At 42.3% G+C, this 23,275-nt stretch overlaps 1 protein-coding gene across 2 annotated transcripts in view; it reads right to left on the bottom strand.

Moving 5' to 3' along the window:
- The window catches only part of GNA14 (G protein subunit alpha 14), a 192,345-nt gene that overhangs the window by 153,945 nt on the left and 15,125 nt on the right, over positions 1-23,275 (bottom strand). The gene's annotated exons all lie outside the window — the stretch shown is intronic.

The following is a 23,275-nucleotide window of genomic DNA, read 5'->3' as shown; positions in this document are numbered from 1 at the left end:
AGCACACAGTGAGGAAGGGGCAGAGGTGGGAGTTAGCCTCCAAGCCCCAGCTTTTCTCCAGCCCATCATACACCTCCCTTCCGAACCGCTGTTCCCAAAGCAAAAATGCTGCTGCTGGGATCAGAGAACGCTGCGCTTCTCATTTCCGCTTCCCTTTCTGCGGCTCTCCACTAGCCCACGCCGCCACTCAACAGGCATGGGAGGGCGATAAAGTCAATCTGGACAGCGCCACCGCAGGAAATGAGTTTCACTGTGGCAAAATTCACACTGTAACCGCTCTGACAAGAGGAAGATAGGAAGGGCGCACTCAAAGCTTTTAGGGATGTTTTCAAAAGACAAGTACCTCTGCACCAGGCTGATTTTTTTTTTTTTTTTTTTTTTTTTAAAGACAAGATCGGAGTCTGCTGGAAGACTGCCCAAGCCCAGGGCTAGGTTTATCTCCCAGGACAGGGAGAGTGGAAATGGCATGTTGGGGCTCCCGCACACCTGCAGGGAAGTCCCCTGATCCAGGGACACATTGCTAAGTGCACTGCCTGAAAATGTGCTTCTCAACAGAAAAATGCAAACCCACTTGATGTTTTTCTACACTAGCACATACTGCTCCCCTGACAGCCGTATCTCAGCTCAATGTCTAGGAGTGGTGTCCCTGAACAAACGTTATTTACTGAACCAAATACAAACATAAAGGTCAGGATGGACTAAAAAAAGAAAATGACATTTCTTGCAAGAGAATTGGGGTAGAGGGAGAATGAATCTTAAGCAGACTCCACGCCCAGCGCAGAGACCGACGTGGGACTCAGTCTCGTGACCCTGAAATCATGACTCGAGCCAAGACCAAGAGTCAGAACCTTAACCAACTGAGCCACCCAGCCACTCCTAAAATATATCATTTTCCTAATGATTGAAATTAAATCATGTTCATAAAACTGATGGTAAAAACCTCCCAAGGACGATGGTGCTTTACAATCATTTCTTTGTTTCTGCCAAAGGGACGGGTTGTACATACCGCAGTATTGCACAATTGGTATTTGTTGACTGGTTTTTATCTAGGATTAGAAATGGAAACCTGACCGAGAAGTCATAAAGGTCCCCTTTTAACCAAGGTTCTTGCTCCCCTCTTTGCGTTCCCCGCCCCCCCGCCCGAGCATCCCGTAATCAGTGTTTCGGACACTGCTGTGGGGTATCGTAGATTAAATGCTCCTTGGCCTATAACTCAGGTGGTCATGTCAGGGGAAAGAAACAAGAGTACGAGATGAAGCAGACCCCCCAAATATTCACACTGGAGAAGAGAAAAGTTTGGCTATTTTATTATCTTATTTCCAGCCTTGAAATTCAAGCCTGGTTGAATTTGTTCAAAGGTGATTTTATAGCTATCGGCTATACTCCAAACAAACAATAATTCTTCAGGACTTACCCCTTGACAGATCAGAACTGCCCTGACAAACCAAACTTCTTGCCCACATTTAGGTCTCTTCTCAAGATGTGGCATTGGTAGCACATGGAACCCTATTGGCCTCCCAGCCTGAACCCCTCAGGAGGAGGCTCATTTAGCAGAAATGGCGGTACACAAGTGGACTTGAATGGTCACAGCATAACTTTAGAGGGGAAGCTGAGTTTTGCTCACAAAGCCAACAGCGTCGTGGCCCACCTTGCTGATGAACTTGACCAACAGTCTCTGCCTCAACTCATGATTCACTTTCTGACCCACTTTATTCAGCCAGTTTTAAAATACTCGTCTTGCGTGGTGTTTATCCTCAGTGCTGTTAGAAGCTCTTCCACATATACAGAAAAGGGAGATTTGACAGAAATCTCCCTTAAAACTTTCTCCAACACGTTTTTCTAAATTTTTTAAATTTTTATTTTAATTTTTATTTTTTTAAAGATTTTATTTATTTGACAGAGATCACAAGTAGGCAGAGAGGCAGGCAGAGAGAGAGGAGGAAGCAGGCTCCCTGCTGAGCAGAGAGCCCGACGCGGGGCTCGATCCCAGGACCCTGGGATCATGACCTGAGCCGAAGGCAGAGGCTTTAACCCACTGAGCCACCCAGGCGCCCCTAAATTCTTTTTTTAAAAGACAGGGAACCACTTTCTTTTTGTTTGCACTAAAACCTGGCTGGTATGTTACTTAGCACATTTAGTTGCTCGAAATACCGTGGTGGTATTTCATGGAGTTGAGCACAGAACTCTACCACCTTGGGGGGCTCTACCATCTCAAAAGTTTGGAACGGATAAAAATACACTCCTGACTGAGCCATCTTTGTATCCTCATATCTGAAGACATTAGATACATGTTTCGACACTGAATGAACAAACTGAAATCCTGCTCATCATTCAAGACACAGCTCAAAATCCACGCCCATCAAGTCTTCTCTCGTCACCAAAGGTCACAGTGACTCTTACCTCTTGTGTAACTTATCACTATGTACTTATGTCCCCAGCCAGGGTCTACATTACCCTGCACACAGCGCTTCCTGCTCAATGACATTAGTAAGTGCCTCAAATCCAGGAAGCCAAAGGACTTCCTGGTGTATATTTGGAGGTTCCACTGGTCCTGAGACTCAAGCAAAAAGCAAGGTACAGGGATAAAACCATGTTTTCTAGAGTGCTTACTAATTCCTGATGCAACACCAGCAAGGCTCCAGGCCAAGACCCATGAGGGCTCAATCCTTGGGGCTGTTTATGCTTGGATCAGCTGCTTTAAGAACTAAGTCTGACCAGTTCATTCAACGCCAGGATTCACTACTTGTTGAGAACCTATATTCACCTCTAAATAGTAAGCCAGGAGTGGAGGATCTAAAAGTAACACTCTCTGACTCAAGGCGATCATCTCCCATAGGGGAGACTGCTGTGCAAAGACGGACAATGCAACAGAAGAAGCATGCAAACACTCCAAGCTCTACAAGCGGTCAGAGAAGGAGATAAGTTAGTTGAGAACATCAGGAATTTTCAGAGTAACTGACATCAGAGTAAAGCATTGCAAAATGAGTAATTTTTTTTTTTTAACCAGATGTAAAGTCAGGAAACAGTATTTTGAACAATGAAAACAGCCCTGGCAATGTAACAGCATGCCTGGGAAAAACACTGCTACTGACATTTGGGTTTGATGTTACGCATTGTCTGATAAGGTCACGCAGTAAAATGAAGGCCCTAGAAGCAAAAGGCACACAACAGGGAAGGTGTTGAGAAGGGGAAGGAAGGAGGAAAGCTAAACCCTGGAGCACTACCGAGCATCCCTGAAAAGGACGGTGGGCAGTGCACACTTCTCCTCAAGGGCAGTAAGGGAGGGCTGAATCTGGCCCCGTGCATGGGCTCTGAGAGGCAACCTTTTCCTATTTCCCCCAGAGACACATTATATAGGTCCATGCAGCTCTGTTGGTCAACTCTGGTCACCATGCAGGAATCAGGTGAGTGGGGACAAATGATGCCACTTCTGTAATTTAGATATGCCTAGCCCTGAGGGCACTGCATTTCCTAACCCCTGGGAAGCCTGCTGAGGTGTATTTCCAGTGAAGGTCAAGGACAGATATACAAACCACGTGTCCAGTTAGATCAGGAGCAGACCGCGGCCGCTATGCCTCTTTCAACTGCAGCATTCCTCCTGGTGAGACATGTTTTCCTCTGCCTTTGTATCAAGCAACATCCAAGGTTAAGATTACAGGTATCTCTTTCCTAGGACATGGTGGCTAGCGACAGGATGGAAGAAAACCAAATCTAAAAAAACTAGCGGAACAAAAAATTGTAACTGTACGGTGTATCTTTGCGTCATGAGCGATTGGCATTTTGTAAGTGAAAGAACACATCTCTCCTTGCTTTTAATTAAGACCCAGCTAGAACTAGACATGAATGTCCTTGTTTGGGGGCCTTTTCACAGCTCTCCAGTTAAAGCAGATACTGGAGGTCCAGGGTAGATGATGTCCAACTGTTGTATCTACCTAACGAGTAAATTAGAAGAAAACGGAAGCATATCCCTTTCCAACCTTGCAATTCAAACCAGGTAAATTAATGACTGTCAAATCCCTACCCTGGCCATGGAGCTCAAGAATTTGTCTGAGATTTTGTCTGTAAAGCTGGTTTTCATCATTTTTCATTTTTTAAAAAAGATTTTATTTATTTATTTGTCAGAGAGAGAGAGAGAGAGCACGAGCGCACAGGCAGAGTAGCAGGTAGATGCAGAGGGAGAAGCAGGCTCCCTGCTGAGCCAGGAGCCCGATGTGGGACTCGATCCCAGGACGCTGGGATCATGACCAGAGCTGAAGGCAGCCACTTAACTGACTGAGCCACCCAGGTGTCCCTCGTTTTTCGTTTTAAACGTGATTTTCTTAGGACAGTTTGAGAGCAGTTTATCTCTGCACTACTCCCTGGGGTACACAGCCATGTAGAAGTTTCCCCAATTGGGAAACTTGTGGCCTCCAATTTCTCCTTCTAGTACCCCAATTGTGCAAACACTCCACTGCTTTTCACGTGACACCCAGAGGTGCTAAAACGTTCTCAAGTAGTTCCCCTTGGGAGATGTGGTGTGGCCCAGAGGAGTCAGAGACTAGAGGAATATGAGCCAGGAAGAGATCGGGGGCTCTTCAGCCAAAGGAAAACAAGTCAAAGAAGAATCTTTTTTTACTCAAGATTAACCCAGAACCTTTACTGATTCTGATAGGATAAACATCATTTGAATAAATCTCTCCTGGTCCCACACACTGTTTTAGGAACTAAGGTTTCCAGTATTTTCAAAGAGGGAAAACATGTAACCATGGGGTTTTATTCTACATAGAAAAATTCACCACTCTTAAGAGGAGCCAGCTCTGCATGGAGAGGAAATGGGATGAAAATCAAGGGAGTCTGCACAGAGCAATAAAAGAAGAACTTTCTGGAGCACTGGGTGGCTCAGTCGGTTAAGTGTCTGCCTTCAGCTCAGGTCATGGTCCCAGGGTCCTGGAATCGAGACCCACATCCGGCTCCCGGCTCAGAGGAGAGGTTGCTTCTCCCTCTCCCTCTGCCTGCCACTCTGCCTGCTTGCATTATCTATCAAATAAATAAAATCTTAAAAAAAAAAAAAGAAAGAAAGAAGTAGTAGAACTTCCTGAGTAGTCATTAAAATCTACCAGATCATGAAAATAGCCTATGTGACCTCTATGGGCAAAGGAATGCAAAAGCCACCTTATGGACACGGCACAACCCAGGTGCTGAGCAGGCGAGGGCAGATGTATGCACACCTGGTACCTCCTCTTGGTTGGAAGCGTTATCCTCACTAGAGGATATTAGCTGACTCTTAACCTCTCCACTGCTGGGAACAAGGCTTCACTTTAATACTTTCTAGGGCCACTGATGGGTCTTCTTTTTCCCTAAAACTTCATCTCTCAGGGGGTGTACATTGATGGCCAAGCAAGGAAACCACCTACGGAAGGATCTGGCTCTGTGTTCTAGAATTATTTGATTCTAAGCATCTTTCAACAGGCTCCATGCTCTCTGGCTTGCCGCAGTCACCACTGGCCCTCACTGTCCTCACACACCTACCTTCCCTGCCCAGCCTTGTTTGTCTTTGAGTTTGGCCTCTCGTCCCATTAATGATACTGACTGAACAATAAATGACGTTCTATTTGATTACCATCTGCCATAAAGCTTGCCTCATGCTCCCAGCCTTTATACCTAACAGTGTCTATCTTTTGAAAGACACTGAAATCCCCATCCATGCCAATTCCCTGCATCTCACCCCACTACTGACTAAATAGTTTTCCAAGGTGGATAAAACCAAGAGTAACAACTCATTCACAATTCTCTGACTTCATAGCAAATGCAACTAAATGCCACTGAGTTTTCATGAATGGTGTAAAAGAACACCTGGTAGTCAATAAACCAACCAATACCATGCCTTGTGTGTTGTTTTGTCCACTAGGATGTAACCAGAAGCCCTTACAGACAACCCCTGGGAGAGACCTGGTTTGGAATACCGGCGTCCCATCCATTTTCATTCCCACCAGCCTGCAACATTCTCTTTGCCTCTTCAGCATGTCCTACGTGGACCACAGCCTTTACGCACTCCATCTACAAGAAAACATTGTGCCCCTTGTGATTCTCCTTCCCTTTTTCCTCTGCTAACCTACAAATCTGTGGTTTCTTCCTTCACACTCTAGTTATACACAGAACTTATCCAACTTAAGAAATTTTATCAGGCTGATCATTGGACAGGGCTTCATGCCAAGGAGGGCCCTCTGCTTCGTTTAATCTACTCTGCTGCTGCCATCTTGAAATCTCTAATTCTTGCACAGAGGATCCTACATTTTTATTTTATACTGGAACATACATTATGTAGCCAGTGCGGAGTATTACTGAACCTGTCACCCAACTCATAAACTCCCTACATGTAGTGGATTAGACTTCCTCACTGCCAGTCCTTGATGGCCTTCTTTAAAGTAGGCAAACATCTGGTCATACCAGGCTCCAGATAAATCCGTGTCAAAGTCTGGCCCACAGGGCTCTTCACACAGTCAGCAGGCTCATACTGAAGTAACACAGGCACAGTAAGATTCTTCTCTCATGAGCAATTACATTTCTATTAAAACTAGACATCGCCTCCTACTGTTACGAAAGCAATGTCCTTCCTCCTAGCTATAGCACTGTGATGGTCCGTGTGCAGAAAACGAAGAGCTTCTGACATCTAACATTTCGGTCTAGTGACTGTAAATATCTAAGAGCCACTGATGCAGACCTAAAACCACATCTACTTGCTTATCAGGAATGACCGCGGATCCCTACAGCCTTGGAGGAGGCAGGAGGAACTGGAGTACCAGCCCAGGTGTGCGCTTCTGTAATTGGATTCGAGAAGCCAAAGAGTAGCCAGCTGTGTGCTAGGTACACAAAGTCATGGACAACAGGTCACCATCGCTCACTGAAATTCATCTGGAACATCATCTTTAAAGTGAGAATACATATTCCAGAGCATCATGTAAAATTCCCATTAATTTTTGTCAACCGAAGACTTCAGAGACACTTCCTGTTGAGTTACAGTTGCCTGAGCTTCTGCCTAGGAGCCCAGGGTTCCTCCCGCTGCTATTAAGCTTACTTAGATGAAAATGGGATGCTCAGTTCTGCTACGCCCAAAATTATAGCCATGACAAAGTGTCACAGGATGACAGTTCTGCAATTTGTATTTAGAAGCACGTATCTGACAAAGATGTTCCTAAAACCAATGAAGGTGACAGAACTTCAGAAGTTCAAGTTGAGCCACTCCCATTTTGGTAAAGCCCTAGGAAGAGGTCCCAAATCAGCAGAGAAGGGGGGGATGTTTCTTTACACATATCATCACTGAAGTGAATCAAGCCACATGGGCAACGGGACCAGCCGATCACTCTCTCAAGTCCACGTTACCATGGATTGTCTGAACGCATGGCAAGATCAACTCCTCCTGGCTTCTCTCATCACTAACCATCTGCCAATCCTGCTGGCCTACCTCTCAGCTCTTACCAAGGAGTCAAGGACAGGAAGCCAAAACACATAATCCAGAGCCCCGAAGTATAGAACAAGTCATGGTTCCACCATTATTTAAATAATGTATGAGTTTCTGCAAAAATAAGAAGAAAACAATAGCCGACTACCTATTGGGTCATTTTAAGGATCAAATTAAATAGAGGAAATCACTACATGAACTACAAAGTGCTAACAAGTATCGCTCTTTCTACCCTCCTCGATTTCAGTGTTACCCAACAGTCCAGCCTTTAAAAAAGCTGTTACTTAGGGGCACCTGGGTGGCTCAGTGGGTTAAGCCGCTGCCTTCGGCTCAGGTTATGATCTCAGGGTCCTGGGATCGAGTCCTGCATCGGGCTCTCTGCTCAGCGTGGAGCCTGCTTCTCTCTCTCTCTCTCTGCCTGCCTCTCCATCTACTTGTGATTTCTCTCTGTCAAATAAATAAATAAATAATCTTAAAAAAAAAAAAAAAACTGTTACTTAGCCCTACCAAAAATACCTAAATACCTCACCATTAGTTTTCTAATTTAAATATGAAAATCCAACTGGACTACAGTGACTAAGGGGACCATCACTATTAATTGCCCATAAATTTGTCAAAACTTCTACAGTAAAGAGTCCTTCTGCATCTCCAGCTATGCTGACTGGAGAGAGAACCAATCCTTGGATGGAAACATGGCCACGAGAGACTCCTTACTTCTACCCTAAGAGCTTAGAGTAAGATGCTGACACACAGATGACTTCACAACCACTTCAGATTTTTAAGGCTCCTTCCCCTTCCATCAAAAAAGTTTTCCTTCTACAAATTCTGAAGGTTGGGCTTAAAAAATAAACAGCCCTAGTAAATAAGAATGATTGGCCTAAATTCTAAGCTGCAAATGCACAGCAATGGAGTCTTCCATGCATGCAGGTATGGGCAAACAACAGTGCGTGGGAGAGTATGTTCCAGGGCTCCAGTGAGGTAAAGAATGAGCAGAAGGTGAAAGGTCATGGAAGAAGGGGCTTGAAACCCCCGAACAACTTCTCTGGGCTAACTCAAAGAGGAAGTGTGACCAAGCACGTAGCTTAAAACTCACTTGTGCTTCAGGTGTTGGATCTCTGCACTCTGAGGCACAGTAAGTCCCTATCATTTCCTCATTGGACTAGCGGAGACCTTCACGGACCAGAGTCACTGTCAGGATTTTCTTTCTTCCCTCCACCCTACCAAGCAAAGACGAAGCAAGAATGTTCACTTGGCATGACTGTCCAAGACTGCTGTGGGACCTATACGGTGTGTGGCACATAGAAATGCTCAATAAATGTTTGTGGAGCTTTCCAGAGGCCAACATCCCTGTTTTCTGGTGACATATCACATACATCTTTGAGTCCCAGAGAAGTCCTGAAGAAGAATCATTGCATCAACATTACCATGAGATCTGCCCCTTGTTTCTGTCATTTGCCATGGATGAGGATGAAATATGGATGACAAAGACCCAGTCAATGAGAAAGGAGGCCTGTATCATGGGTCAGAAACCACAGTGTGCTGGAAGCCAAAGAATCTTGGTTCTAGTTCTGATTCCTCATTAATTAGTAAGTTTCTTTGGGTGCCAGTTACCTTAGATTGACATAGTGAAGCTGAACTGTATGATTTCTAAATGCCTCCCATGTTCTCAGATCCTACTATAAGTGGTATTTCTCCTTTCCAGAAGCACAACGAGATAAAAGATGATCCACTGGCAAAGAGCAATTCTTGACAAGTATAATAACAAGGAGAGGGGTCTCTCCCTTTCCCTCTATTGGAGGGGTTAGCAGAAAGTCCTGATGAACTAGATTCTTCTAGCAAGATGAACTAGATTCTTAGGGAGGCAGCCATGAAATCAAACAGAAACATTGTAAGTGCTTTATTTTCCTCCCAAAAGGAGGAAAACTATTCTCCTCTTTTAAGATCTTGACCCAGGTAAAGGCATTTAATGGACCTTGAAAAAAATTACCATCTATTTCTTTTTTTCTAAAAAAGAAAAAAGAACTATCTCCTATCCTAAAGAAAATTCTAAGACAATTTTCCAGTTACTAGGATTTAAAAAAAAACAAAAACAAAAACAAAACTCCTTTTTACTAAATCCTTTTAGTGCAAGTATGTACAAATCTCTTTCAAGTCAAGCAACATTTCTCCCTCTAAGCCCATTAAGCTGGTTGTTATTTTTAGGACAACTAGTTAATGAATATTGTTCTGTGCTAATACAAAACCAGAATCCCAATTTCTGGATTGAGATTCCTTCATTAACACGTATAGCTTCCTTCTTAGGAGGTGAGTGGCCATTATCATTAAAACAAGTATAATGAATATCAAAAACTAAGATGTGTTTTCAGAGGCTGTGTCTCCTGCATATTGGTATACACACTGTGCCTTAGCAAAGGCTTAGAGAATTGCTGCATGAATGCTGCCACGAAACGGCCTATAAAGGGTTTCATTAGTTGTAGTTCAGGAGGAGTTGTTTTCTGGGTAGATGCTGTGAAAGTAAAAAATGCTGTATGGCTCAAAAACTTCAACCCCAGCCTTTCGTTTTCCTATGAACAGAAGTCCATGCCAAATTCTTATGTTAAATCTCTCAATATGATAATATTAGGAGGTGGGGCCTTTAAGAGGTAATTTGGTTTATTTGAGGTCATGGGGATAGAGAGCATCCATGATAGGTTAGTGCTCTTCTAACAAGATGGACAGACAGCAGAGTTTCCTCCCTCCACCACACCCCCATACATCAAGAAGGTGGCGAAGTGAGATGGCCAGTGAGATGGGCCTCACTGGAACTCAACTATGCTGGCACCATGATCTTGGATTTCCCAGTCCAAAACTGTGAAAACTAAATGTCTGCTGTTTTAAGCTACTCGGTCGATGGTATTTTTTATATAAATTTTTATAGATTTTATTTATTTATCTGCCAGACAGAGAGAAAGAGAGAGGGAGAGCACACAAGCAGGGGGAATGGCGGGCAGAGAGAGAAGTAGGCTCTCCACTGAGCAAGAAGCCTGATGTGGAACTCGATCCCAGGACCAGATCATGACCCGAGCCAAAGGCAGACACTTAACCGATGGAACAATGCAGGCATCCCCAGTCTGTGGTACTTTGTCATAGCAGTTCAAGCTAAGACACTCCCTTTCCTTATCTGGAAAATAATGGATTTCCATGGAATGACCCGAGACTCTTAGGAGCTTCAGCAATCTATCGTAACAAAAGAAACACCAATGACCACAGAAGTAGAGTAAAAGAATTTCAAACTATTCACTCACTCATACACACCAGAGATGTCAAGTGACATACTGAAAAGGCACAAAAGAAGAAATGAGAGTAAGTCCAATTCTGAAAAGTGAAGCCACCGTAAGTCAACAAACAGAGAAAAGGGCTTCATGAAACCACTCTTTGAGGCCGAGGATGCAAGTAAGCATGTATGGGAGTTGGGACGGCTTAGTCAAAGTTCCAGAGGAAGTGAGGCTGAGTCCTACCCTTTCAGATGGGTCTTAGGCAGTTAAACATCATCTGTGCCTCATCAAGAACAGCTATAGAACCAGAAGGTAATTCCTTAAGGAGACCAACTCTAAAGACCCTCACGAATTTTTCAGACTGCCGGATAATCTCTTCAGTGACTGCATGCTGCTCTGTTTTAGTTTCCTGGGCTGCCATAACAAAATGCCACAGACTGGGCAGCTTAACCAAGAGGCTGTGAAGTCCCAGATCAAGGTGCCAACCATCTCCTTTCCTGTTACGGGCTTTCTTCCTTCCAAAGGTCCATCTTCAAAAACATCCTCAAGGAGTAAGGCTCCCTCAAATGAAGTGAGGAGGGACACCATCATTCAGGCCATAACATGCCACAAACTAAAGCTAAATAAGCCATTTTTTCATTAATGCCAACACCTATACAACTTTGATTAACTGCAGGCAACTAAAACTACTTCTGTTACGTATTTTTGTTATATTAAAAAAAACACATATTTGTTAGACTAGGGCAGAGAAAAACAAGCATCATCTATTAAAGTGTTTGAGAGAGAAGATTGGACTCTTGCTCGTGAAGGGGCAGAGTAGGTTTCATAGATGAGTGCCACCAATTTTCCCCCTCTCACTTGTGTCAAAAGTTTGATTGAAACCTCGTTTCAATCAAGGTTGTCCCCCTGCCCCTTGCCTTCAAGAATGGTTTTGCCTTTGTCCAACTGGGGTTTTCTCAATGCAGTATCCGGGTAAACAAGCAGAAGTGGGTGAGACACACTCGGACTATAGCACACAGCTTCTGGCTTTAATCCAGTAACATTTCTGGTAGCCAGTCTTATTCTCAAGTACTTTTAAGGCAGCTAGAAAATAGTAACAAAGCTTGTGGCTGTCAAGAACAAGAAAGATCTGAGATTTGACTCTACTTGAAAGCTAACAAGCTAGCTGCCGGTTTTCACGGATGATGGAAGACAGGAGACTCCAGAGTGCAAGACAATGGACTTTATTGTTTGAAACGTAGAAAGAAGCATGAGCACTGGCAAATTTTTATCAGTTCTCCTGCCGCCAAGGTCCCAAGGAGCTCATGTGAACAGGTCCGGATGGATGCCTAAAAGCTCTGTGGCTGCATTAGAAAAGAGGAACTCTGAGCTTAGGAAACTTGAACCCTATATAGCCGGCAGAAGGAATGCCTGCTTTTTATCTGGAGAAAGAAATTTTGTCTTTCAAGGCTGTTTATTACATCAACATCCCTGAAACTAAAGTCCTGGAAAAGGGCAGTTAGTAGCTCGCTTACAAGACACGCAGAATCAAGAGAAGTCCATGGGAAATTGCCTCCCAACACTGGCCATGGAGGTGGAAAGCAGCAATTGCAAACAATGAGTATCCCTTGGCTCTAACTGTCCTCCTTTTGTACTGTACTCTTTCTAGCCTTTGCTTACGTGTCATCTCCAGACAAAAAGAGAGAGGCAAAGCCAACACAATGAAAGTGAAAATTCATTTTTCTGCTGGTGGCGAACTTGAGTAATTTATCTTTCTTTTTATACCCAATATAGTTTGATGTTTAAGTTAAAAATGAGGAAAGATTATTCTGGGTGACCCAAACAGCGTTCAGTGTTTGGATTTCTACACCAAGCCGCTATTATGTTCACAAATCTACTCAGAATGCTCTCATGATCTAGAAGTTTCTAAATTTCAAGTGCCCCCAAATGCAAAGTATTAAGACATGATTAAAAAAAAATGCAAAAAACGAAAGAGGAAACAACAGATAATATTGTCATTGAAAATAATATAAAAAGAAGAGTTCCTGGATGGCTATTAAAACTCAGGAGCTATGCTAAAGGCCTAAATATTACCTTACTTGATTTTACAAATAAGGAAATAATACAGTTCTCAAAGAAATTAAGTTACTCTGGGCTACCTGGGTGGCTCAGTTGGTGAAGCATCTGCCTCCAGCTCAGGTCATCATCTCCAGGTCCTGGGATCAAGCTTCATGTCAAGCCCCCAGCTCAGTGGGGAGCCTGCTTCTCCCTCTCCTTCTGCCTCTCCCCTACTTGTGCTCTCTCTCTTTTTCTCAAATGAATAAATAAAATATTTTTTAAAAAGATATTAAGTTACTCATCGAAGGTTCTCTGGATCATAGTAACAAATGGAATATAGAAAACCTGAGCTCCCAACACAATCCACCATTTTGCGTCTGACAGAGGAAAAAACAAGATCACACCCACCCACAGACACGAAAACAAAATCCTCACCAAGATCATGACTAGCAGGTAGCCACGGTGACACAGCTATGGAAAATGTTTTCCCCCAGGATCCTATTCCAGATCATTTCTACCAACCTGAAAAGATAGGCAACTCAAAACACAATCTGTATCTAGCAAAGCAAAAACCCTCCCTGAAAAATCTCGTGCTATTTGCGTCTAAAACAGGCAAAATATGTAATAAATAAAAACACAAAACCCTCCAAATAATCAAAACCTTAAATGCAAGCAAATACAAAGACACACAGGCAAAAGAAAGGAAGACAAAGACTCGCTTATTCATGGGCTTGTAGAACATGAACTGGCTTCAGGAAAATTCCATTATAATTTGGTATGTGCTGCTCTTTTGCTACTGAATTGTTCCCAATGCTCCCCGCGTGCCCCCTACCACTGGCTTCTCCTTGAACAAAACAGCATCATTAAGAATTTTAATCCAGTTGGAAAACATGTTGGAGATGAGAGTAACATACTCATTAAAGATTAGCAGCTGTTCCTCCCACAGCACAAGGGAAGAAAAGCAGCTAACAGTGTAGTGAGTGAGAGAAGCAGAGCTGTTATTGTGCCCTGTTTAGAAATACTATTAGTTAGAGTAGGCTAGGATCTACTGCAGTAACAAATGAAACCCAAGATCTTGGTGACTTAGCACAACGAAAACTTAATTTTCACTCCTGTATCAAGTCCGATGTACATGTCCATAGTTGAGCAGATATCCTCTAAGTGGTGACTCAAACCACAGGGCACTGTTCATCCTGTAGTTCCACTCTCTGTAGCTAATGACCTCAAAGAACTACAGAAAAAGATAAAAAGGATTGTGAATGCGAGATTTTTTGTGGGCTACATTCTTTATTGCCAAATAGGTGGTAGTTCCCAAAGCAGAAACAGAAGACTGTCAATTTCCTTAAGAGATGATTTCCTTTTAATGGCTAAAAAACCTGATGTCCCAATTAATAAATGGAAATGGTATGCATCATTTCCACCCACATCCCAATGACCAACACTAGACACTTGTCCCCTCCACCTGTAGTTGTCACACAAGGTCAGCCAAACTGCTCTGCGTCCTCTATTCTTGGGGCGCCTGGGTGCACGTCTCCTATCTTAGTGTTTTCAGTATATTTCCTCAAACCCTGATGCTCCATGCAGCTCAATTTTGACAGTGTGTCACATTCAAATAACCAAAATGAGGCAACATAAATTCTCCAGTTCTATCTCAATGTCTACAAAATACCATTAGGATGGTAAATTCTTAATCTTCAGAATGTATCCTCAACATGTTCTCTCCTTATCCCTGTTCCTCTTTGTATCTTCCTTACAGAGAGAGAACGTTCCTTGAAGGTTTCCTAGTCTCAACACTCCACCCAGAAAAGCCCTCCTGATGGTGGCTTTGCTCTTTCTTCTCCCCACACTTCAGTTCTGTACTGTCAATCAACTTGGCCTTCCTTACTTCCTTAGCCTTCTCTCTCAAACATCTGCTACCTAGATCCTTTCCATTTAGAGCCTACCAGCTGAGCTAGTCAAAAAGAATATTTATTGTCTTTTTGACTAGAAAATGGGGGTGGAAGATTGCAAAATTCCCATAATCATAATTACTATAAATGCTGAAAGTATGTAAGGCAGTAGAAGCCAGTCTGCCTCCTCAAGAGTTATGACCTTGGAAAGACCAGAGGGTCTCAAAGGCCCACTTAACCAGAATCAACTTATATTTGTCAATCTTTTCTCTGTATGTACAGTTCTTGGCACAGAGGGAGTTCTCAATTGTCTATGGAATAAAGTTCTCAAGCTGCTGAAACAAATGTGACAGGACCACTATCCTAGAACCTTTACACAGGAAAAAATGTGACCGGCCACTGGATTCCGTCAGTCCCCAAATTAACCACCAACTTTTTAAACTCTCCCAGTGCCTCTAATGATCCCAAATCAGGATGTCAAGAGAAAATGCTTCTTAAACCAGTAAAGAGAAATTAGTCTCAAGGGTTTTTTTTTTTTAATAGTCTAGACTATCAGAAGCACCTTCTTTTTATTTTTTATTTTTTATAAACATGTATTTTTATCCTCAGGGGTACAGGTCTGTGAATTGCCAGGTTTACACACTTCACAGCACTCACCAAAGCACATACCCTCCCCAATGTCCATAACCCCACCCCCCTTCTCAACCCCCCTCCCCCCAGCAACCCTCAGTTTGTTTTGTGAGATTAAGAGTCACTTATGGTTTGTCTCCCTCCCAATCCCATCTTGTTTCATTTATTCTTCTCCTACACACTTAAGTCCCCATGTTGCATCACCACTTCCTCAGATCAGGGAGATCATATGATAGTTGTCTTTCTCTGCTTGACTTATTTCGCTAAGCATGATACGCTCTAGTTCCATCCACGTTGTCGCAAATGGCAAGATTTCATTTCTTTTGATGGCTGCATAGTATTCCATTGTGTATATATACCACATCTTCTTTATCCATTCATCTGTTGATGGATATCTAGGTTCTTTCCATAGTTTGGCTATTGTGGACATTGCTGCTATAAACATTCGGGTGCACGTGCCCCTTCGGATCAGAAGCACCTTCTTTTCTTTTCTATGCAAGTACCACAGATTTGTCAAGATTTTGATCAGTTCTCCCGGATAGGACCCTCCATTTTGGCAGGATGAGCAAACAGGAGCTGAATCCAGTCTCCCCACCTCATTTCACACAGCTGTTTGCCCCTTCATCAACCTACTTATCATCACAGACGGCCTATGCTTACCATCTCCCAACTCAATGTTGGTGGTTGAAAATGAAGTACATAGCATCACACAGATTATCGTCTATTTTATTTAGGTTATATATACACCTAAGTGTAATTATTTAAATAATGAGTGAAGAATTTTACCATACTCAAGGCTTTACTCTGAACGCAAGCCTTCAAAGTCGTACAGAATCATCAGTTCTTTTGGTGTTATTTTCATTTTTTTATCAGAGAAAGCCCAAAGTACGGGAGATAACAGAGTCAAAGGGAGCAAGTCAGATCTTTTGTTTCGTTATAGTAACTCAAATATTTCCTATCTCAGTCTTGGAGCCACATTTTACGGTGTAAATGTGTAATGAAAGAATAAAGGTTCTGTCTGGAAATACATAGTTCTGAGATTAAGATTAATCTCAGGAAACAAACTGAGGGTTGCTGGAGGGGATGGGGCAGCTGGGTGATGGGACACTGGGGAGGGTATGTGCTATGATGAGCGCTGTGGATTGTGTAAGACTGATGATTCACAGACCTGTACCCCTGAAAAAATAATACATTCTATGTTAATTTTAAAAAAGTGAAAATTCATAGTTCTTAGTCATGGAGTGATGTGGAGAATGTTCAATCTGCAGTATTTATGCCAGGATGCACGTAATTTAAGTATATAAGACCTTGTCAACCTCACCAGTGGCTACTATAAAATGTGTAGCATTCACAGAACAATACAGTAAATAGAAACATAATTCACAGGAGAGATCAAGGATATCACCATTCTGGATTTTTTTTTTTTTTTTTTTTTTTTTTTTTTGCAAGACACCAAGAAGGTGTCTCTTCCACATTCAAATGGCTTGGTCATGGCCTACCCAGGGTAGACCCGTGGGTGATATTCCCAAGATTAGCAATGCATATGGCATCAGCAATGACCAATCAGAACACAGTCTAGTCTACTGCAGTGGCTGGAATGGAGTCAAGGAAGGTAACTGCAGTGTGAGGCATTACTTAATAGGGAAACATCTAGAGTATTCCAGAAGTGGGGCCCTGATGGCTAGATTGATGGACTCAGGTAGGGGAGGGCACTCTGGCTAATGGCTATTTACCAGTTAGCATAAGACTACATCAGTGTTTAATACCTAGAACATGCGTGCTCATGCTCGCCAGCTGATGAGCAGCACTGGTTACAGCTCTTTCTCAAGCACAGAACCAAGATCCTATAGCAGTAGAGGGAAAACAGTTCTTTAAGTCATGATTCCTGGTCCCGTCATTTATATCACCGCGAGAATCATAAAGGCCTCATCTTTATCCCGAAGGAAACAAAGTCAGCGTCCAGATGACATAGCCCTACCTGTAGGTTTTTTTGTTTTGTACTGTTTTGGTTTTTTTTTTAGAGAGAAAGTAAGCACAAGTGAGGGCCTATGAGGAGGTAGGAGGAGTAGAGGGAAAAGGAGAATCTTAAGCAGAACATTCAGCACTGAGCCCAACTTGGGGCTCATTCTTATGATCCTGAGATCATGACCTGAGCCCGCATCAAGAATCAATCAGATGCTTAATCCCCACTACTTCCTGCTCTGTGTCACAGCTAAAGTCCTCTGAACACCTAAGATGACAATAAATCTTGTCCCCAATTTCAAGCCTATTATCTACATTTACACAAACCTATCAGTCTAAAAGTCTGAAAACAGAATAGTTGGTTCCCTGCCCCCCATTCCTCTTTGTTGCTGTTAAACTCATTTTCCCTCACTCTCATTCGTCTGCATAGATGGAACCACTACTGACCCAGTCGTTCAAGCCAAAAACCCAGGGGTCATTTTGATTCTACTCTTGCATACTCCTGGGCCATTTACCAATACATCCAATCAAGTCTACCTTCAACACCTATATGAGAATCTAACCAACTCCATCAAGCTCCATAATTCCTATGTTAGTCCAAGTTACCACAACAGGTCACACAGACCATCTCACAGCATCTATGATTGGTCTCCCTGCTTCCATTCAGACTACACTCAGTCTATTCTCTGTCTAGCAGGCACAGTTTTTCTTCATAAAAACAATCCAATCACCTCCCTCTGCCAGCCTTTGTTCTCCCTCGGCCTTCCACTGCACTTACAATGAAATCCAAATTCCTACTCTCTCAGCCATGCTTCCTGTCACTTCCTTTCCCTCAACTCAAAGCAATGCCTTTAGCTCTTACTCAGAACTACAGAGCGCACTTCACCTCGCCCGTCTTGCAGGTTAAACTGCTGTGTCGTCCCTGGTACAGTTTCCCAGGTCTTCAGGTTGCTTCTCCCTTCTCTCAACCCCATCTCCTTTCAACAGTCACCTCCCCAGAAAAGCCTTCCTATTAAAACTAGACCCACCAACCCCTGGGGTCTTTAGTCTCTACTCTCCAACCTCTTGCCCCCTTTATTTTTCTTCATGGGACTTAGTGAACCTAAAATCATCCACACATCTATTTATTGTTACATTTCAGTATAAGCACCATGAAGGCAGAGGCTATAAATTATTTTCTTCTGAATCCCACATGTCTACAACAGTACCTGGCCCACAGTAAGCTCTTGGAGATTTGCAGAAGAAATCTTTCTTTTTTTTTAACCTGTTAGAGCCTGTTCACTTGCTGAAATTTCTTGATATGCACACATTATTTTGATATTACATTGCCCTTCTGATGCTTTAATTCTTAGAATGCATTCCCCATGCTACTTAAGCAGAGGAGAAATAAATAATCTCATGGTAAATTATTAAAGGGGTACAGGCACTTCTCATCGTTGAATTTCTAGAATTTCAGAGCTGACATTTTAGAGATCATCTATCACCCCAGACTCATTTTATGGTAGCTCTCAGGAGTTCAGAGCTGTGCAATCCAATCCAGTAGCCACTAACTAAATGGGGCACTGAGCACTTAAAATTCAGGACATCTGAATTAAGATGTGCTTGAATGTAAAGATATACATCAGATTTCATAGATATAATATGAAAAAATAGATCTCATTTCTAAATAGTATTGATTACATATTAAGTAATTATATGGACATTGAGTTAAATAGGCTCTATTATTAAAATCAATTTTGCCAGGTTTTGTTTTTTTTTTAATTGTGACTACTTCAAAGTTTTAAATTGCATGTGTGGCTCACACTTCCAGTTAACATTCTATTTCCATTGGATAGCACTGGTTCAGTGAGATTAAAGGACTAATCCAAAGACACACTGCACTGTGATGGAAGGCACAGGAACACATACACACACACACACACACACACCACGCCACCGCCTCCATTCAGACTTATTTCCAGCGCCCAATGCAGCCGCGGATGCTCTACAGTGAATTCTTTCCCAAGGGCAGTAGGAAAGAGTGGTAAGAGTAAGAAATTCCTAGAACAAAACTGCTTGGGTCAATCAAACCCCAGCCCCACACTTAGGGACTCTCAACAACTCATTTAATCTTTCTTTACCGCAGTTTCCTCATCAGGATGAGGGAAATAGTTTATCGCATAGCTAACTAGGAAGGATGAAATCAACAAATAGATACGTAATACTGACTATATGCCAGATAACATTCTAAGGGGTTTGTAAGTTTACTGCTATTATTATTAAAATGCTCTCCTACTCTAAAATAAATCGAAGGTTGGAAGGCCTCTCGCTTATGACAAACAGTGTTAGTTTAGGAGTCATTTTTATGTCAAAAGATACTGCTAACATCAGACGTTCTGGTCAGATTACCAATGCAATACGTTTCTGTTCCTGACAAACCTGTTCTAATACCCTGAGATTATCACACACATAAAATCTCATGTTACATGAAAATTCAAACACAGAGAACAAAGGGATACGAAGAACTTTCTGCCACTTATCACCAAGGCAAATAGCAACCAGATACTTCCGTCAGTTGTGCTGGAGTTGCATGCAACAAACACAACACACACACACATACACACACAGTGTCTACCCTAAGTGATCAAGGTAACTAACACTTCCTCTATGATTGAAGAGTTACCATAGCAACTCAGACCTAGAAGAATTTACAGACTGCTCAAACCAGCCTTCGCATTTTATGGATGAGGAGCCGCCATAATTTTCTGATTTGCCCAAGGTCACACTACAAATGAAAAGTCAAACTGGGATTCATAGCAAAGATTTTTGGCAACTCATCTACAAGGCTTTGGCAACATTCAGCTTCTTCAGGTACTTAAAAGTTTAAAAGTATTAAGGGTTAAAGAAATTCATTAAACAGGCCATGCAGCAAGTCTAATAAAGAATAAAGTTTCTGAATTCTGGAAAAAACACAAATTAGAAATATTTCTAATTATAGCCTGAGGAGATATAAGATACTGAGTCTTCATCATCACCATAAGCACAAAACCCTTTGTGTCAGACAACACAATTCTCCTTAAAGAGGAAGAGGACTTCAAACAGAAATTCAAATGCTCAAGAAGAACACTATTTTTTTTTTAAGTTTTTTAAAGATTTATTTATTTATTTGACACAGTCAGAGAGGGAACACCAGCAGAGGGAGTGGAAGAGACAGAAGCAGGCTTCCCGCCGAGCAGGGAGCCTAATGTGGGGCTCGAACCCAGGACCCTGGATCTTGACCTGAGCCAAAGGCAGACACCTAATCGACTGAGCCACCCAGCTGCCCCAAGAAGAACACTTTAAACATATGAATATATTTTTCCAGGGTAACAACTTTTCTGGCCATTTTCTGGTTTGTACCAAGATATAACTCCCTTGTAGACAGAAGTGGTTTAATTCTAACAGCAAATTCAAATAGCTTTGTAAGTGTTAATTGATATCAAATTATCTGGTAATGGTGATGGCATGTGTGCATGTCTATCTCCACACACCCACATGCATAGGATGAATTTGTTCCATTGGGGCCATTCCTCATTGATAGAGGTTACCTTTACTGTCTTTTCCTGAAGAGCTTATGTCAAGTAAACCTGAGCTTCCTCCTCATTTTCTCCATCCCCTAATGCTGACACAAATGAGTAAGCCAAGGGGGCGCCTGGGTGGCTCAGTGGGTTAAGCCGCTGCCTTCGGCTCAGGTCATGATCCCAGCGTCCTGGGATCGAGTCCCACATCCGGCTCTCTGCTCAGCGGGGAGCCTGCTTCCTCCTCTCTCTCTGCCTGCCTCTCCGTCTACTTGTGATTTCTGTCTGTCAAATAAATAAATAAAAAATCTTTAAAAAAAAAAAAAAAAAAAAAAACAAATGAGTAAGCCAAGAAGAAAAACTTCCTCATTACCTTAAATGAATGGTAATTTGAAAATGGTCAGGGAAAGTTCAAGCAGTTTTCTCATGCATGAGCTACCACTACATAGTCCACAATTCCATAGCAACAAAGACAAAGAGAAGATATTAAAAGGAGTGATTCAATCAACCTTTAGACATTTTGGAAGCAGCAGCATTTAAACTCAAATACTTGCTGTGAAGCTTGGTATGGAGTTTTTGGTAGTTCACGCTTTGTGATTAGGACTTTGTATTTAATTCACTTCATTTCATCTTGTTTTTTATCTGTGTATTTATTTTCAGAAAGAGAGCACGTACATGAGCAGGGGAGCACTGGGGCAAAGGGAAGGGAGGGGCAGAACAAGAGGGAGAATCCTAAGGAGGCTCCATGCCCACTGTAGAGTCTGACTCAGGGCTCGATCTCATGATCCCAAAATCACGACCGGAGCGGGAAAACAAGAGTCAGGTCCTTAAACCAACGGAGCCACCCAGGTGCCCTCATCTTGTTTTTAAAAATCACTCTTAAATGGCTTAATGTTTCCATAGAAAGGGAAAAAGCTGTGCAAACAGTATTGGACTCAGGCGTTCAAACTCAGCAAATCCAAAAGCAGAATACAGACAAGGCACAGAGGAATGATCTCATCTGTCCCATTGCCTAAGTCTGTGATCTGAATTTTTCCTCTTTAAAGTTCAGGGATGGTGAAAGAAAGGATACTCTCAAGACAGAAGAGCTTTAAAAGTATAGAATCTCTTTAACACAAATTAGGTAGAGAAGAAACTAGTCTCCACTAGTCTCCACTGTAGGTGGGAGGGTGCACAGAATCCAGGGAGTTAAAATTAGGTAAGATTTTTTTTTTAATAGTAAAAAGTGGAATAAAGGAGTAAGTGATGCTTTGGTTTGCAAATAAATAAATAAATAAAATAGTCTTTAGATGGGTGTCCATGTACCCAGATAAAACTTCTAGTATTACCGATGGAGGAAGAACAGATGTTCCGGAGACTGTGAGCCGTGTCTGCTACAAAGAGGCCACTTTTCAAGTTATTCACAAAAATTTAACACAGTAAATTTTAAAGATCTAGTTGGTTTTATTAATTGGTCCATGAAGTGAACAGCATCACATTTAGCAAATAAAAGGGAGCTCCAAAGGGCTATGTCAAAGAAAAGGTTGTTTTGTTTTGTTTTGTTTTAAGATTTTATTTATTTATTTGACAGACAGAGATCACAAGTAGGCAGAGAGGCAGGCAGAGAGAGGAGGAAGCAGGCTCCCCACTGAGCAGAGCGCCCCAATGCGGGGCTTGATCCCAGGACCCTGAAACCATGACCTGAGCAAAAGGCAGAGGCTTTAACCCACTGAGCCACCCAGGAGCCCCCAAAGAAAAGGTCTTTAACAGTAGAAAGGAAGTGGGGGAAAGGAAATTATTAGCAAAGAATCTGTTGTTTTAGGCAAGGTTGCCGTCTTATGAGGAATGAAAGGGGTCTATCAGTGAATTTCTTAATGCTGACCAGGAAATTCCCGTGTTAACCAACATGGACTGGATAAAGGTTACATTTCTAGAGGGACTGAAACTGCAATTAAGTTAGGTATTAAGTCTTGATTTACTGACTCAGGGCCTTAACCTAAGTGACGTCATTTTGGGCGTTTGGGTTTTCTTTTTAACAAAGTAAAAAGAGTTTTAATATCGCAAGTGTTTACTTCTGTGCATAAAACTGAAAGCTTAGAAAACAAATAAGACACATGCAATAAATCACTGGTTCCAGAACATCAACACACAGTTCAATGTCAATCCATAATGAAGTTCAGTTGTCTTAAAGTAGAAGTTTAAGAAGGACAAATAGTCTGATATGTATTCAATTAAAATGCTATATTCTATTAAGAATAAGCCTTTGACACTTCTTGAGATTAAAATATCACTTCTTGGGGCGCCTGGGTGACTCAGTGGGTTAAAGTCTCTGCCTTCTGCTCAGGTCATGATTTCAGGATCCTGGGATGGAGCCCCGCATGGGGCTCTCTGCTCAGCAGGAAGCCTGCTTCCTCCTCTCCTTCTCTCTCTCTCTGCCTGCCTCTCTGCCTACTTGTGATCTCTCTCTGTCAAATAAATAAATAAAATCTTTTAAAATAAAATAAAATATCACTTCCTTTAGGTGATCATGTTGGTACTACATGGCACTAT

This window comes from Mustela erminea, chromosome 12 (genome assembly GCF_009829155.1).
Source record: "Mustela erminea isolate mMusErm1 chromosome 12, mMusErm1.Pri, whole genome shotgun sequence".
Taxonomy (NCBI): Eukaryota; Metazoa; Chordata; class Mammalia; order Carnivora; family Mustelidae; genus Mustela; species Mustela erminea.
Note: the sequence above shows the minus strand (reverse complement) of the source record. Positions and strands in the feature narration are given on the sequence as shown.